The sequence below is a fragment of the Fukomys damarensis genome, unplaced genomic scaffold, assembly GCF_012274545.1.
Source record: "Fukomys damarensis isolate Sample0158 unplaced genomic scaffold, DMR_v1.0_HiC HiC_scaffold_24, whole genome shotgun sequence".
Classification (NCBI taxonomy): Eukaryota; Metazoa; Chordata; class Mammalia; order Rodentia; family Bathyergidae; genus Fukomys; species Fukomys damarensis.
This window is the reverse complement of record NW_022900936.1, coordinates 29,837,221-29,854,596: the sequence shown is the minus strand read 5'-3', so window position 1 is coordinate 29,854,596 and position 17,376 is coordinate 29,837,221. Positions and strand designations below refer to the sequence as shown.

The following is a 17,376-nucleotide window of genomic DNA, read 5'->3' as shown; positions in this document are numbered from 1 at the left end:
AGATAAAATTAGTAATTCAATAATTTTTAAATTTAAAAGTATTGAAGGAAATCCAAATTAATAATTGCAATTGATTTTTACTTTATAAGCAAATGTACAAACATATTTTAATTATAGTTTTTGTTGGTTTTACTTAACAGTCAAATATTTCCTTATATTTTAATGTATTTTTCAAACTCATGAAAAATAATGTCTTGCTTATTTTTAGTCACTAATCTCAGTGACTAAATACATAGTACAATAATGCAATAATAAATAATATACTAAATATAGTGAATTGATACTAAAGATCTTACACATATTTCAAATTCTGATACTTCTAATTTTATTACTCTTATTACATAAAAGCAGATTTAGGGACTGTGGTAAGGAAAACTAGCAATTTTTTATTCAACATAATTTAGGGTAAGTGAATTAAAGATTTGTTTCAAAGTTGAAATTATTTGGATACCACAACACTATTAACCTGCTAGTGTTTTCCAGTTTTTGTTTCAAGGATATCTGTAAACACATTCATGTTGTCTCTATGAATTATGCTCACGAATGTATCCATTCATCCTTTCACTGAACTTACATTTGCTGAGTATCTGCAATTGGCCAGGTGATATGCTCGGAACAGGGCAGTCACGCAGACAAGAGTTACCTTCAAGGACCTAATATCATCATTGTAAAAGACTGTTAAACTAAATAAGAAAAAGCAGATATATCAGATGGCAATTAGTCCTATGACGGGCCAGGAAAAAAAAGGGGGGAAACGGGCAGAGGATGGTGGGGGGGGGCTGTGATAGTAAATCAGAAAATAGTAGCTTTCTCTGGGTTAAGAGCTGAAAAAGGTAAAAGAGTTTTGCTTTCTTTTTTTTTTCCTCATTGAGTTTATTGGTACATTTTAGGTATACAGTATAGTTACATTCATTATTGGGATCTTGCACCTTTACATGACAGATCTTGGTTCTCATTTTCTCCCCTTGTCCCTGCCCTCCCTTCATCCCCTCTTCCCCTCCCCATTTACAAACACTTTATTTCCATTTCTTCATTTTTTCCAATTTTTTTTCTTTTCCCTTATTCCCTTTCCCCTACCCTTCCCACTTTCCCTACACCTTTAGCCCTTTTCTTCCTATTTCACATTGTCAATTATCTCATGGTAAAAGAGTTTTGTACCAACCTGAAAGCACTAAAGTTTGTTTTATCTGTTCTGTGTTCATTAACTCCTATCCCTCAATCAACTTTTGAGCCAGGTAATAACTCCCTTTTGCAGAGGAGGAAACTGAGGTGCAGAAAGGAATAGCAGTTTGGCCAAGGTCATAGACTCGGAAATGTTGGGCTTGGACTGAACCCACACAATTACTTCTAGAGTGTATAAGGAGTGCTTCAGTGAAACAAAAACACCGTAGGCAAAAAGACAGAAAATGCCTAGGTTTTTGGAGGCTTGGGTGTGTTCAGAGAGAGGTGGCAGGACAACGTGGGTGGGTCGAGTAAGAAGGAAGATGGGAAGGCCAGAGTAGGGTATGAATGGGATACAGATTATGAAGAACATTGTGGATTACTGTGAGTCTGTGAGATGGGAAATCATTTTAGACTTGACAAGAAGGGGTGATATGGACTTGATTATAGACATGCTTCCAATCAAAACTGAAGACATCTCTATGGTATAAAAAAGGCTATTAATTGAAACAATTAAGAAGGAAGAAAATATGCACAAAAACTTTTAGGATAATTTTTATGATCATAATACACTTCTTAAATGGTCCTCTGAATTTTGTAGCTGCTTTATGCACTTAATTTGCTATAGAGCACACATCACCATTTAACCTAATAGTGCATTTTTAATAGCCCATATTTTTAGAGAAATTTTTAGTTCAATTCAAATTGAATAGGAAGTACAAATTTCCCATATGTATTAGTTAGGATTCATTTGTTATATTCTGTAAATGATTTTCTAAGCAGGCTTACAATGACTACCTAGAGAATCAGGGGACTAGACGAATGAAAAATGACCATCTGCATGCTGAAGAAGGAGGATCCAGTAGAAAGCCTTTGGAAAAAAAATTGTAGAAGAAAAAAGCACATGAAGGTCTCCAGCTCACTGGAGAGTCCAGTGTGAGTGTGTGTTGGAAAGCCAAAGCCTCTACACTGGAATCCTGAAGGCACTTGAGATAAACATGCAGAGGAAATGGCAGACTAGAGCTTCTCAGAAATATCAAAAAGGAAGATGTTCTTTTTTCCCTTTTCAAGTCATTGAGGCTACAAATCTATTGGTTGTTTCTGCCATGTCTGCAGTGGATCCTCCTTGATCAATTTGCCACCAACAAGTCAAATATTTACAAATATATCCAGAACCGTGCTCCGTGTCTTGGTATTTCTTAATCTATTCAAGTTGAGGTCACCATTAACCATCACACCACATAGTATCTGCTCCTAAACATACAACATTCTTCACTATTAACATCCTTCACTACAGTGGCACAAAAGTCATAAAGGATGAACTTGAGGGACACACCATTATCATACCAAAGTCAGCTGTACATTAGGGTGATATTTTATCCTTTATTCATCTCCAGACTTTCTCCACTGAAATGTAACATCCATATGGTCAGAGACTACATTTGATTCAATGCCAAGAACACCCTGGAAAGAGTGTTGCTCTGAAATAATTTATAAACTAATAAATTAATTCAATCAGGACCTTTATTACCAGGAAGGATAGTCATACAGTATGGCTAATACAGCCAGCTTTGAAACACTGACAGTACAGATTTTCTAGGCCATTTGATTTTAATGCTGTAGCAGTCCCCATTGCATATTGCTTTGCTCCATGATTTCTGACACAGTGTATAAGGCATGGCAGTCATGATTTCAAATGTCGATATATAGAAATGGAATAGGAATATAGATGCACCTTTGAGCTACACTTAAGTATTCTAGCAGAAGAGTTTTCCATTCTGGAAGTAGAGCTTGGTCATTTGTCTGATCTTCCTTTTCCATTGCTCGATTGCAAGCAATTAATTCTATAACAACAAGCCCTAAAATGTCTACATTTATAATATGAGCTCATGTGAGCATCAGTACATTTTTTGTTAAGATTAATATTCAATTTTTATATAAACGTTGCAATGCACCTCTAAGATTTTCTAAGAGAAGTGTGCTGCCTTTTAAAACATGTTTGTGCCTGTTGCAACCTGCATGATAATTTTTTCTCCGAAATTAGGTCACTACCCAAATAGAGTCTCCATCTCAATGTCTGAGAATGTTATGCTCCTTCATAATAACTACAAGGACTATAATAAGGAAGGAGAGAAACCAGTAACCTATTGTCTTCAAAGAGTTTATTTAGATTCCAAATGTTTCTCACAGAGGGGGGATTTCCTAGGCATCTGGAAAATCTACCTCTGTTATTTGGCATGCTTTTCCTGTAATACATTTACAAGCTGTAACTGTTCTGAGTGAAAAAAATTCCTTAATTACCATTACATGTTTTCTACTCAAAGGTCTAAAATCTGTTACTTTTGTTCATATATTGATCTTGAGAAACAACTCAGAAATCAACACACCTACTTCTTTAAAAATATGGACGCATTTCTGGTATTAAAAATTTCAGAAGTCCTATAAATGGATTTTTTAATAGTATATGTCCTACTGAATTTATGTGATTATTTTTTAAATTTTATTCAAAGTGAAAACTAAACTCAATGAGTAAAATAAATCCAGAAATAAAATTAGAATTTATAAAAAATTATGTTATTCTAAAAGGTAAAATAAACCTTTTGTATTCAACAATCAATTTGTTGATTTAATGGTAAATAGTATGATGTTTAGTTCTTCATTAAATTTGGATTTACATTTTTATGGTCTTGGAGGTCATAATTTATTTATGCTGAAGTGTTCACTTTCCTAAATTGCAGTTCTGTTCTTTCAAGCATAACACTGAAACTGCATTTCTTAGTCATACACTAAATGATGCCAACTGTATTATCAATCCTAAGATTTATTTATATTATTACTATAGCGAGAGTTTCCATCAGGTTTCAAAAGAATCTTTGAAACATTCATGTCTGGTTCTTACTGTGGTTTATTCATATCACATGTTAGCATATCAGAAATATGCATGGCACATTTCAGAAATATAAAATTAAAGGACTCCAGAGCACAAAGGGCTCATATTCTCCAATATCATCATTTAACTAATACACAATTGAAGGAATAATTATCATTTCCAAGGGACGTATGGCTAGCAAAGGACAAAACTAGGATAATAACTGTAGTCGTAAACTGCGATGTCAGTTTCCCTAATTACACAATGTTTTGTTTCCAGTCACAGTCCCCACACTTCTAAGAAAAATAGAATTTTACTGGTTTCCATGCAGTAAGAGTCATATCTTTTTCTTTTTAAGTGCCAGATAATAAATAGGTTAGGGTTTTCAGGCCATATAGTCTTTGTCATGCATATTATATCTTTTCTTAATTAATTTTATTGGTACACTTAATGTCTACAACATAATGATATTCATTGATGGACATTTTTACCTTTACATAATCAACTTTGGTTCTTATTTTTTCCCCATTCCCCTGCCCTTCCTTCAACCTCTCCCTCCCTATCTACAAAGACGTTTTTCCATTATTTTTCATTCTCTCATGTTACTTCCATTCCCTTCTTTCCTTTCCCTCCCCCTCCCATTTCCCCTTCCCCTTTGCCCCTTTTCTTCCCATCTCACATTATCTTTATACCTTTTAGTCCTCATCTACACTTTCAGTTTCTCACACCAGAAAACTATTCTGTATTTGCACGTGTCCCTTTTATATCACTTAAGAGATATACTCAAATGTTCATAGCAGCAGAATTTGTAATAGCTAAGACTTGGAAGTAGCCCAATGCCCATCAATGGCAGACTGAATAAAAAAAAATGTTGTTTTTTTTTTTTAATAAAATGGAGTACTACTCATCCATAAAAAATGAGAAATCAGAGACATTTATAACTAAATGGATGCACACTAATATCTTAATTGTAGCATGAAAGTAGTTATTAGAAAAGGAACAGGGCTGGGGATTTAGCTCAGCGGTTAGGTGGCCTGCCTTGCAAGAGCAAGGACCCAAGTTCAATCCTCGGTACCAAAAAAAAATTAAAAAAAAAAGGAACAAAATAAAAACTGGCCTGTGTTGCAGTAAGATTTTATGATAAAATTTTAAATCTCGCATAATTCTGAAATATTATAAACTAGTTTTGTTTTTTTTGTTTGTTTGGTTTGCTTTGTTTTGTTTTTTTTTTTTAAGACAGGGTCTCACTATGTACTCACTAAGTAGCCCAGGCTGGTCTCGAACTCACAGCGATCTTCATGCCTCAGCCTCCTGAGTGCTGGGATTTCAGACATGCACCACCATGCCCACCTTTTTTTTTTTTTTTAATTTTATTAGAATAAGTCTCTGATACATAATACAAGCTTCCATTTTGGGGCACTAGTACATATGTATGTTGTATCCTTACCATTTATAGTCCTTTTTTTTTTACTCTTTATCTTTCCTTTCCCTCACTTAAAATGCAATTATGAGTATGTAAACTCTACAAAAATACTCTGTGGGTCAGATTTGGCCTTGAGCCTTAGTTTGCCAACTGCTGATACAGATTTCCTAAAGCAGAAATGTTTCACATGCTGTTGCCTGTAACCCAAGGACCCACAGAATGATCAGTAAGCACATTTGACAATTTCATTCACATGTAGATCTTCCTTTTAAATTAGCAGTATTAAATTATATGTCACTATGTTAAAACATTTAAATAAAATGTATAAGCATATATATATATATATATTCATTTACTTTTGAAAAATTATGGTAATCAGATCTTAAATGTTTTTTGTTTTAGATATTTAATTTGTTCCTATACTTAAGATTGAGAAGTGGAAAACAGGTTGATTTTTTTTAATAAAATTTCTCACTAGAACTGCCAACTGTTTTATTTAAATATCATTTTACAAAAGATTACCTAAATAATATGAGAAAGGAATCAGTGTTTGTATTCATACACTAGATTTTTTTGAGTCTTCTTCACTTAAAGGAAAGCCTGTGTTTTCTTTCATCAAAATAATAATAATATTTGTAATATAACTCTATAGAAATTGTGTTAATCCATCAGGTTTGTTTGCAGAGAAGATAAAAGAATCATATTCTATTTATTTTAGAAAACTTCGGTTAACTTCATTTAGATAAAAGCTCTATCTGTAATATCTAAACAAAAGGAAAAAACTTGCCTTTCTCATTGTTAACTTCTACTTCATAGTATTATATATCATATGTGTACATTGCTCTAGTTCACCAAAGCAATAAAAATATAAGATTGGTGATGCTCTGAGTTATGTCATTTCCATTGCTGCATTGTTGGCAGGAATTGAAAAGAAGCAGACTTGTCTGTTGGTTTTTCGTTGTTCTATGAATCATGCCCAAAGAATCAGTCTTTTGCTGAGGATTGGTGAGCACTAGAGAAGGGATATTGGGGCTTCTATTTTCTTCTTTATTTTTTGACTAGGAAATTTATTGCTTGGCACACAGCAAAAGAAGCAAATGGCGATTTATCCCTTCAGGATGGAAAATATCATTACATCTTTACTGTTCTCCAGCCGTATTTTTAAAAAGTATTTTGAGAAATAAATCTTCTGTTAGAATGATGATGAATGATCACGGCACATGTCCTGTGATTTGAGTAAGATGATAAAGTTGCAGAACTCAGGAGCTCTATTCAAGTTTAAAATGGAACAGCCCAAGCTCATCTCCTTCCTTCAAAAAAATGATCTGTTTCACCCCAAACATGTGAGTAATCAACATCTGAAGTTTTTTCTTCAAGGAATAAGTTTATATTTAGTGCATATTTTATGGAATAATCATCCAAACACGAAAAGGAAGTTTTCTCCTTATTTAATGCTTTTTACATTCACATACATTTTTTGTTTAATAAGGTCATGTCAATGACTATTTCATTCCACCTAATTTACAGTATTTCCCTTAGAACAAAATAGGTGATGATTTCTCAAAGCATTCAAAGTCCTGCAATTTAAGCCTTTCTAAATGAGAGGCTCCAATCCCTGAAATATTTCAAATGTTGTCTAAATAATTTTTGGTAAAATGCCTTATTCATGAATTCATTTTTCAGTACTAGGGATTGAACCCATTGAGCTATGTCCTTGGTATTTTTAAATTTTATTTTGAAGCAGGATCATGCTAAATCATTACCTTGCCCAGGCTGGATTCAAACTTGTGATCCTCTGTTTCAATGTCCCAAAGTGCTGATATGTGCCATCATGCATAGATACTAGCTGATTTTTTTGTCTATTATTTAAGTACATTATAAATGATACTAAATTTTGTGATAATTATGTTAATTGTGTACATAAATCATTATAACACACATTTCTTTTGCTGAGGAAGACATGGTATTTAAGATAGGTTAGTGACGAAGACAGAAAATGACAGACCTAGGCTTTAAACCTCAGAATATTAGCCAATACTCCCTACCTACATCACACCCTCTGCATATAAAAATAATTGTTGAAATTTCTAATTAGTATGGATTATAGCATACTTATAATATCTAACTTGAATCAAACCCTTTCTACTTTTTCCACCTGATGGGAATCTTCCCCCAGAGGACTCTCTTGCCATTTGGACTTCAAGTTTATTTTCATTCATGGAGTTTCCACTGCTTCCTTTTACCCTTGTGATTTACACATCTTAAATTGTTAAATGCTTTCTGAACTTATTTTACTTGTATGTCGATGATGTTTTTCTATCAACCTGGTAGGAGTGTTCTATAAATCTCCATGAAACCAGAAACCTTCTCTCTAACTCTGGACTTTTCAGTACCCAGCAGATAGTAGGTACTAAATAACTGCTTGTTGATCTGAAGCACTGAATATTTCCAGATTTGAAAATCTCAGTAATCTCTGTGAGACCGTAAAATAGGCCTTATCAGATTGGTCAGATATGAAAATTGTTCTTACCATAAAGGTTTATGTCAGATGTGAAGACAGGCCAAAAAGAGGACAGGGACATCTAAGGTTTTTAGACATGATTTTCCATTCAGCTCCCAGTTCTGTTCTTTATTTGGATGATTTCTTAGGTAACATCTGTTAAAATTTCACAGTTAAAAAATAATTCATTTTTGATTGCTATACTTGTTACACACGCAATCTTTTTAAGAACTTGTCTTCTCAGAAGAATTACGATAGTTGGGCAAATACTTGAGGATTTACTAAAGCAATAAACAGATTAACACTACTGTGATGCACACATCTGTACTACTTGGTTGAGAAAAACACATAATTTGCAACCTGAACTGCTACTCTTATGTAATATTGGCTGCCTGTTACAGAAGCACATGGGTTTCTCCATTGAAGAAAAGCTAGAATTCCCTGAAAGGTAATTCTAACACCAGCAATAAAGAAGATACTTTTGTTTCTTAAAAACATCAAAAGATATGAAAGATTTGTAAACTCAAACACGTGATGGTCAGCTCTATATGGACTGACGGAAGCACAGTCTTTACGCATAATACCATGACACTCTTGATATGTGGCAATCTATAGTCTCCCTTTGGGATTTGGCTTCACGATTAATGATATAATAGGTGAATGAATTCATAGACAGATGTATTCATTTTGTGAGCAAAATATAAGAACCAAGGCATATCATGTAAAAGTACAGGATCCCAATGATAAATTAACTATGGTTTGCCTTAAATGTACCAATAAACTTAAAGGGAAAAACATAAGCTAATGTGTTTCATTCATTATTATAAGTGGAGATTAGCACAGGTAGACCACATTAAATACACAAGTTATACTATCTTTAAATCACTAGAATTTGAGGCTTAGTGCTCTCTTAGTAGTAGCCCACTACAAATTTGATAGACCCATTAGAATTCTGAAATCATAATTAAAATGCCCCTTAAAGAGTTAACAACATTTTTCCTACACATCTCCTTTACCACATTGAATAAATTTAAAAGATGTATAAATGGATGAAAATTTGAAATTAATCCATAATTGGTTTTGTTTGATCTGTTGTTTTAAGGCTTGTTATAAAATTAAAACTATGTTAAAAGGTATTTTGATATACCATTTTCATTTCATTTGTAAAATTTTTAGTTTGTGTTATTTGCCACCTGCTCTCTGATAGGATGTGAATAAAAATGATGCACTGTTCTCTGAAAAATCTGACAAACAAGCCACCAACGTGAGACCGAATGGTCACTGTTAAGCCTGCTGTCAGTAAGTAGGAAATAACTTTGAGCTATAGTTCTAGGGATCGGAATGGGTTTTTGATGATCCCATTTACACTCCCTGACTGAGCTTTCTTTGCTACCAAGTGTGGGCATTTATGAGGGGCAGTATGAAAGTATACAGCCCTTTTCTAGTCTACATAATGCCAGCTTCCCCTATAGTCTCGGAAACTCATTTCAGAATCTGTCATTCTTGATGCTCTCCTTGACCTCCCCGAGTTGCCTCTCATTTATGTTTCTGCAATGCTCAGTACGCTCCTGGAAATTAACACACCAACTTATACTTATTAGGTTCCATTTATCATTTATTATTATTCTCTGATTCTGTATCTAACTCTGACAAACAGATTTCTGTTCTTTAATTACAAGGCATTTTGTATGTAACATGCTTTACCACACTAATTGATTCTAAATAATTTATGTGACCCATACAGAGAACACCTAAGCTCTTAGGCTAAATCTCGTAGAAAGCATATTTTATTCAAGCAGAACACAACCACAACAGTCATTAATCTAAATTTTATGCATATTACTTAAGTCAGCAGTCCTAGACCAGCAGAATTAGTGCATTTTGAAACTTTTTAAAGATGCACCTACTTGGAACTCAAATCCAGTCACAGTGAATCAGAAATTCAAGAATCAGGCTCTAACCATAGAGATTATTTAATCTTCAGGAGGTAAACAGAAAAATGCTACATATTCTTACTCTCATGGTTAAGTTTTACCCATCAGTTACATATTTGAACAGAGGGTAACATTTTATTTTAATCAACACCTTCATTTATTTTCATTTCCATAATAATTTAATATAGAGAATTCCAGCTATCAAATGTGAAATCCCAAATATAAAGGAGGCAGAAATATAACCATGTAGCTTAAATTTTGTAGGTATAATCATGTGATCAATTTTATGCAATGTTGGCAGATCAGACTGCTATTGCCTATGCATAATCTATAAAATATGCTGAGATAATATTTTGTTATATTGCATTTTATTGCTTATTATATGATAAAAATCATATCACCAGTACCATGAACAGTATGTGACATAGAAGCCTCACAGTATTTGATAGATAATTAAATGGACAAATGAAACAATTTATCCTATTATGTATGGCAAAAAGAAAATTTGTTTAGAACATGAGTGGAAGATCAAATTTAGCTTATGTATGTACCAGAAAAATAATATTTCACAGAACAATGTAGAAAATTGGAAATTTTTTCAGTAGATTCCAACGTGACTGATGAGTTTTAGGTAATTAATTAATAAAATATGGAGATATGGAAGCTAGGAAAATGAGACAAGAAACTAGTTCAAAATCTGCACAAGAGATTGTTCTATAGTCCAGGATACTGGTGCTAGAGGAGAGCTATGAAAATAGCAAGAGAACTAATGTAATATAACTTGTGAAAGACTATCTAAGAAATGGGGCATCTGTGGAAGTAGAAAATTTTTTTTTCTTTTTCTTTCTCTCCTTTTTTTTTTTTTTTTTTTTTTTTTTTAGTACCGGAGACTGAACTCCGGCCCTTGCGCTTGTGAGGCAGGCACCAAAAGCACTGAACTAAAAGATCCGGCCCTCAGAGAAATATTTTTTGGCTTACGTTTAAGAATAGTGACATCCTTAACAAAATATATGAATATGAAAGCATGTATGCATATGTAGAAGGCAACCTTTTGGCTACTATCAAATACTTGCTTATTTGTTTAGTTCTCTGTAAAGAAACTGGAATGAATTGTTCAGAAAATATTTCTAACTTAATTGTAGGAATGAAACACAGCTTTAGAAACTTAGATTGTAAGTTGTAGATATATGTAAAGAAAAAGTGCATGTTCCATTGTACTTGGAGAATGTAGTAAGTGTGTGATTATTCTTTTTTTTGTTGTTGTTGTTCTTTCGTATATGAAAGTAATGACCAGTGTGCTACACTCTAGGGGTCATATCATGCCTTCTAGATGATCACTGTGTTTGCTGACATACTAAATTTCAGAATGGTATAATCTAGCAAAAATAATTAAAATACAGATGTTTAATAGCCTTGGAAACCCTTGATGTTTTCTTGCCTTCATGTAAAATTTCCTCAATCCCTTCACTCCCCCAACCTTCAAGCAACCTACCAAATAATGTCGCACTCTATAAGATTTCTTTATGCTATGCTCAGCCTCTGTCTCTAAGAACCATTAAAAAATTTCATAAGTTTTATGAAAACTACCAAATTCACTACCACATCCACACATGCATCATAAAAGAATGGCTCTCCTAGTAGGAGAACAGGTTTTATAAGTTCTTGATTAAAGCTGTCTTCATGTTGGATCCCTTCGCTGTTTATTGCTCTGATTTCTGCAACATCAAAATTTATTCTCTAAAATATTCCAGTCAATAAAAAAAACCATTGTTTAATCCTGATACTTCCCCACATGTTAAACAGAGAAAAATGCCCACTTTGAAATCCACATCTCTCTCTGTTGACATTTTAACCAAACTTCTTGAAACATCAGTACACATCTATTTCCGAAGTATATATTCCCATTCTTTCCTGAACCTCACATCAGGGTTTTCTCTATCACCCTAATGTATTTCTTCCTGTCGAGGAACCCACACCCATTACAAGGAGTCACCATCTTGCTGGATATGGCTCAGTCCTATACTCCCTTCCTTTGCTCCTTTTCCCTTCCAGCTTCTTTCTTGACTCCATCTCAGTCTTCCTCGTTACTTTTTCTTTGCTCCTCAAGCTCAAAAGTTTTGGGTACTTCTGGTCCATTGAATTAGTTTCTTCTCTATCACGTCTCTTTTGAAGATCTAATCCAAACTCAGGTGCAAGTGCTGCTAAGGTGTTTGGTAGTGATTGACAATATCATTTTTCTTACTTGAACCCCTTCTAATAATGTGAAACTCATATAACTATCTGACTGACAATTTCATTTAGATTTTGATAGCAATTTTATATTGAGTACATCAAAATTAAGTTTCTATTAACTACTCTTATCTCAGAAGTGAACATTCATTCTTCTTATTAGTGAGACAAAAAAAAGCAAGGATTTACCTTTATTTCTCTTTCTCTTATTCTTCTTTCACTTCTCTCCTATCCTCTCACATTACCCTCTCGTCAGCAAATTCTATCTTCTCAGCTAAGAAAATATCTAGAGGTTTGAAAAAGTTCACTGCCTACCCCAGCAGCAGCCTAATTTGTGCCATTGTTAACTTCTTATCTGATTTATTTCAGCAATCTAAATGTTCTCTTACTTCTGTCCTTAACTTTAAATATGTTCTCAACCCAGCATTTAGAAATATTTCATTAAATTTATGTCATGTAGTATCATCATTCTTTTTAAATTATCTACACCTTCCCACAATTTTCAAGGTAAGGGGCAATCATTAAATGACTTATGAAGAACTAGATGATCTGTCCCTCATTATATCTTTGTTATCATCTTTATTCAAGAACATCTTTGGTTTGTAAAATACAAAGTATATTAAGTAGATACTAAATACAGACTCTTCAATTTATTGAAGCTATTGACTATAAAATTAAACATTTTCAAAAATGTAATTCATTTAAAATTGTCTAATTTTGGTAAATTGTATGTGACGTTTTAAAGCTAAGTATTAAACTTAATATGCTATGTAAATATTAAAAAAAGAACATCTTTTGTAAGAATTTTCTTGGCCATGGTCTCTAATACTGAATTTTCCACTGGATTATTTCCTATTCTGCTACCCTACTTAATTTTACTTTATTGTTAAATATTTATCACTATCAAGCATACTATATACTTACTTGTTCCTATTGTGTAATGATTGTTGTTGGCACTAGAATTTAAGCTCCAAAAACATGATGATTTTTTGTGTGTGCTGTCTTTGCTGATCTACTCCAAGAACTCTATGGAGGGTGTGACCTGGAAGAGTATCTCACAATTCACATCATTTAATGCCGAGGTTTTTTTCCTCATTGAGTTTATTGGTACATTTTAGGTATACAGTACAGTTACATTCATCATTGGGATCGTACCTTTACATGACAGGTCTTTCTTCTCATTTTTTCCCCTTGTCCCTGCCCCAACCTTCTCTCTCCTCCTCATTTACACTTTATTTCCATCTTTTCATTTTCTCACATTTTTTTCTTTTCCCTTATTACCTTTCCCCTACCCTTCCCACTTTCCCTACACCTTTAACCCTTTTCTTCCCATTTCACAATGTCAGTTATCTCATTAGGATCTTATGTACTATTATATTTTATTCACACCAGAGAAACTATTCGGTATTTTTCCCATGTTTGACTTATTTATTTTACTTAGGATTATATCAATATGTATCCGTTTTTCTATGAATGAATCTAATTTCTCATTCTTTATGTCTCAGTAGTATTTCATTTTATAGAAAAACCACATCTTTATCCAGTTTCCAACTGGTGGGCAAATGGGCTGTTTCTAAGTTTTAGCTATTACAGACTGTGCCGCTATAAACATTGGTGTGCATATATTATTATGATATGATTATTTTAATTCTTTTGGAAAGATACCCAGCAGATCTATGGCTGGGTCAAATATGGAACCTCTAGTCCCAGCTCTTTGAGGTATCTCCATATTGATTTCCATAGTGGTTGCACCAGTCTGCACTCCCACCAACAATGGAGAAGGGTTCCTTTCTCCCCACACCCTCGCCAACATTTGTTATTGTTTGATTTCTTGATAGCAGCCATTCTTTGTGGGGTGAGGTGGAATCTCAGTGTTGTTTTTATCTGCATCTCTCGAATGCCAGTGATGCTGAACATTTTATCATATATTTGCTTGCTGCTTTTATTTCTTTGTCTTAGAAATGTCTGTTCATTTCAGATGCCCATTTTTGAATCGGGTCTTTATGTTTGGGGGGACTGATTGTTTTGAGTTCTTTATATATTCTAGATAGTAGTCCTTTGTCTGAGGAGCAGGTGGTAAACATTTTGTCCCACATTGTAGGTTGTCTCTTATTTCTGTTGATGGTTTCTTTTGCAGTGCAGAAGCCTTTTAATAAGATGAGATCCCAGTTATTGATTCTTTCTGCTAGTTCCTGTGCTACTGAGGATTTGTTCATAAAATCTTTTCCTATGACAATGTCTTCCAGAGTTCTGCCTAACTTATCTTCCAGCAAGTTTAGTGTTTCTCTTTTAATGTTTACATCCTTAATTCACTTGGATTTTAATTTAGTAATGCCGAGTTTTTGAAAGAAGAAATGAATTGAATTTTCAGAATTTTGTGAGTTATTAGTGAAAAATCATCATCTAAATTAAAACTAAGATATAAACTATAAGTTTTAGAGGAAAAAGAAAACAAAATCTCAGTAAAGATAATGGGGTCCCAATTTTAACTTTTCAGGGAAGAATGCAAGATTTGAAGGGAATCAGAAGTCATGGAGGACAACAATTTCCTTAAATTTTATATGAAATGCTACAGATTCTTAGTTTTCTGGAGTGTCAGTCTATACCTAGAATGTAATAATAAACTCAATGAAAAGAAAAAAATAAAATAAAATAAAATCTGAGGTTTATACTCTTTCTCTTCATAATTTGAGCTAACAGTGACAAAGAGTAATATTTTCACAACTAAATCCTATAAATCTAAGGTACTGAATTAAATCCAATTCTAATGCTCCATGTTTTCTTCTATTTATCTTTATTTCTGGTCCAAAAGTGTCTAGCATTCTGAAGTAACTTTAAAACTACTATATGACTCATGAATGCATGTTGCATACAGCAAAAAAATTATTTATAAATATTTTTACGTATCCATTTTTTTCTCATTGAGTTTATTGATACTTTTTAGGTTTACAGTACAGTTACATTCATCATTGGGATCTTGTACGTTTACATGACAGGTCTTGGTTCTCATTTTTTCCCCATACCCCTGCCCTCTCTTCACCCCCTCCTCCCTTCCCTATTTACAAAAACTTTATTTCCATTTTTTTATTTTCTCAGATTTTTTTTCTTTTCCCTTCTTTCCTTTCCCCTACCCTTCCCACTTCCCCTACACCTTTAGCTCTTTTCTTCCTATTTCACATTGTCAATTATGCCATTAGGATCTTATTTTTAATTGGTTAGTAATAGCAATATGTGAAATGAGGTTTCTCAGGGGCATATTTTCCTCCCATGTATGAATCAGGTTGTCAGAATATAGCTAAATGGAGCTAAAAGATAATTGCTTCATCTGCATAAGGACCTTAGGATTTTTTTCTATCAGTCTGTACATAACTCAGAATTGAAAGATTAGGTACATATAATCTGATTAAGGTGATATCAGATATTAAGAATACTAGAATGTGGCAGTCATTCTATTTGAACTAAGTTGATGGGGATTTGTGAGATTTTATAAGGAAGCTCCCAAAAGCAACAAAAGAAAGAATACATTTTTTTTTAATCTCATGTGGTAAATCTCTTTCTTGTAGATATATCATCAGTCTAATCATGTAAGTGTTTGCACACTAAAAGTAGTGAGAAAACTGCGTGAAATAGAATGCTGCTTTCATATGTGAGCCTTTTCAAATTATCTAGTGCACATACCAATTTCCTACAATGAATATAATCAGTAGTACTTCAAACATGTAGTAATAAAATAAAAACAAAGAAAGACATAAATAGAAGGAGAATGGAGGAAGGGGAGAAAAAGGGTATGAAAAGGTAATTAAGATATATTATGTACATGTTTCAACTCCATACAAGGGATGTAAATTTTATGTACTGGAAACATGTACTTAAAAAAAAAGTAGCTAGTGAAAAGGTATAAACAGGACTGAGATTGTCTACTCATATTTTTAATCACTCTAGAATGTTTTTAACTCTTTAATTATGTGGTGCTTCTATCACATTTTTAATGATGCATCACAATTTTGAAAAACTTAACAGTATTTGAGGGAAATGTAAACACCAACATTCGTCCACAATGACTTTCTTTTAATTTCTGATATGTATCTATTTTGTATTGATATGTATGTGTGGTATACATTTTAATATCTAATTTGCTGAAATTTGAGAACATTACATTCAAAACACTAAAATTTAAAGAGTAATATATTGTTCTTTAAAAATAGTTAATCTCAAGGGCTGGGGGATTAGCTCAGTGCTTCTGCTGCCTGCCTCACAAACATAAGGACCCAAGTTCTACCCCTGGTAAAAAAAAAAAAAAAAAAAAAACCCACAAAAAAAAAACCAAAAAAAATAATTAATCCCAGTTAGCACACTTTTTTAAAATGTAGCATAAAAAATGCCTATACTTTTACAAATATCCGTGTGGTAAAGTTAGGAACAGATTGAGTTGTTAGTATCTCAATACAAATCTAAATTACTTTTCCAACGTCAGAGACATCTAAAGACACACGAATGATTGACTGATTGATGGTTAGAACCAAATTTCATTGGGTTAATTCTACTTATGTGAAAGAACTTAGAGAGTACTGTATCTTGTCTTGGAGAGTTATAATTTTGAATGTAACATCTCTTCGCATATTTACTCAACAAATAATGTGTAAGCAACTCTTATCCATCAGTCGCTGCTCTGGGTTCTGCAACGGGTCACAAGACTCTCACACAAGTACTTTATTCCTTTGAGCAGACAGATAATAAATCCTGATTTTGATAAACAAATGATATAAACTGTGGTACAAATTTTTCCTTGAAGTGAATACAGCAAGCAAATAAAATTGGAAAAGCTTCCTGATGGGATCTATGTCTAACTGTGGCGGTCTGGGAGGGCTTCATTGTGAAGATCACAGCTCACCTAAGAGACGACTGTTGGGAAAGATGCGACCTTACTCCGACTCGGTAAAGATGATTGAAATGACTGTGTCAGTGAAAACAGAGAAATGTGTTTGGATATGAGAAATCCTTTAAAATGTCATCTGCAAAATGTTCTGATACAGTTACATACGCTAAATTACGCTTGAGAATCTGGGGTTTTTAGAGCAAATTTTGCTAAAGGGGCCAGAAGACAGACTATGGTTTGAAATTGTATTTTTCTTTGAGAAAATGAATTCAGATTCATACAAATGACTCTAAAATCAAAGTAAGGAGTCTAGGATGGATAGAGATGTATAGTTTTTAAATGCATAAGATCAAGAGAGAGCATCTATTGGGATTATATATATAT

At 33.3% G+C, this 17,376-nt stretch overlaps 1 protein-coding gene across 5 annotated transcripts in view; it reads left to right on the top strand.

The window, feature by feature from the left end:
• The window catches only part of Robo1 (roundabout guidance receptor 1), a 744,872-nt gene that overhangs the window by 76,732 nt on the left and 650,764 nt on the right, over positions 1–17,376 (top strand). The window lies entirely within an intron of this gene.